Source organism: Gavialis gangeticus, unplaced genomic scaffold (genome assembly GCF_001723915.1).
Source record: "Gavialis gangeticus isolate Ggan-Ray unplaced genomic scaffold, GavGan_comp1, whole genome shotgun sequence".
Lineage (NCBI taxonomy): Eukaryota > Metazoa > Chordata > Crocodylia > Gavialidae > Gavialis > Gavialis gangeticus.
Genome location: NW_017728995.1, coordinates 3,844,754 through 3,846,562, shown reverse-complemented (window position 1 = coordinate 3,846,562; position 1,809 = coordinate 3,844,754).

The following is a 1,809-nucleotide window of genomic DNA, read 5'->3' as shown; positions in this document are numbered from 1 at the left end:
TACAAGGTCCCTTCCGACCCTACTTCTATGATTCTATATCAGATTCACCCAAAGAACCTTGTCTGCCAAAGCAACTAAAGATTTCAGGTATTGGTACTTTAATTAAGGACCATTTCTAGAAATCTTAATAGGACCTGACTAATAAATTGCTGAGCAAACATTACTCATGGTTATCTGACCCATATCAGATGTTTTTACATTGGGCAACCAAAAAGAGAAGCATATGACATTACCAGTCATTTCTGAATGCTTATCTCGGCCAGTTATCATTATGCCAAGATGGGTATTTATTTCTTAAAATTAGCATGCTTACAAGTTCATTTAGGCATTGAGGTAAATTAAACAGAGAGAGTGTGCACCTTACCTAATGCTGTGTGGCAAACTTGGGTTTAACAGGATAGCAATGCTTCAGCTTAGATTAGCTAATTAACTATTGTGAGAGAGAAAGTTTTATTATGTTTCACTTTTTGATTACCTAATGTACAAATATCGCAAATGGTCTGATAACTAGGGATCTGGGTTTTTCATTTGCCATGGAAAAACACGGATTTTATCTCTTAAAGACCAACCTCATTTCCTATGTGCTCATGGTCAAATTGGGAAAATGCAGCCTCGACTACTTCACAGTCCAGTGGGTAGGTAACTTGCTCCATGCTAGGACCCAGAGGGTACTGACTGGTGGAACTGAGTTCCCATGGTGCAGGGTGACCAGTGGTGTCCCTCAGGGGTCAGTACTTGGACCAGTGCTCTTCAACATATTCATTAACAATTGGATTCGGGTATTACAAACAATTTGGCAAAGTTTGCTGATGACACCGAGCTATGGGGGAGCATTGTCACGCTTGAGGACTGGCTGGCTATACTTGGACAGGCTCATGAAGTGGGCAGACCTTGATCTGATGTCATTTAATATAGAGAAGTGCAAAGTGCTCCATCTGGGGTGAAATAATCCACAACACACTTATGGCTCGGCAGTGCTCTGCTTGCCAGCACCAAAACTGAATGAGACCTGGGTGTCATGACTGACAACAAAATGAACATGAGTCACAATGCAATGCCGTAGCTGTCAGAGCTAACCAAACACTGGCATACATCCACCAAGGCAACTCGAGTGAGGCAAAGGATGTCATTCATCCACTTTTCTCTGCCTTGGTGAGACTGTAACTGGAGTAGTGCATCCAATTCTGGGCAACGCACTTCAAGAAGGATGTGGAGAAGCTCAAGCGAGTTCAGAGGAGGGCCATATGCATGATTAAAGGGGTGGAGACCAAGACGTATGAGGAGAGGCTGAGAGATTTGGGATTGTTCAGCCTGGAGGAGAGAAGACTCAGGGGACTTGGTTGCAGCCTGGGAGTATATCAGAGGCATATATCAGGGTTTGGGGGAGCACCTATTCCCCCGGGGAGAAGGCATAATAAGCACAAGCTGATTGAAGATTGCTTCAGGCTAGACACCCCCTTCCCCACACACCTTTCTCTTTCTCATACATGGGGGGAGGGAGGCCTGGGGGCAGGGGCAGCGGGTTGGAGTGAAAGGCACTAGCAGGACTGGAGGGGGGATTGTGGGTTGGGAGTGAGGGGCACTGGCATGAGCAGGGGCAAGGCACCGGCATATAAGGCTGCTCAGCACCACAGAGCAATGGGTAGGGGGACAGCTGCAGCTGGACCCACATACTGGTGAGTGAAGGTGGCAGGGGGTGCTCTTTTTCATGATAAAAACAACAAATCAAATGCCAAAATATAAAGGTATTTAGTATTGATTATATTATATTGATTGAGGCACTGTTAGGCTTCTAAATTGTAGAAATGC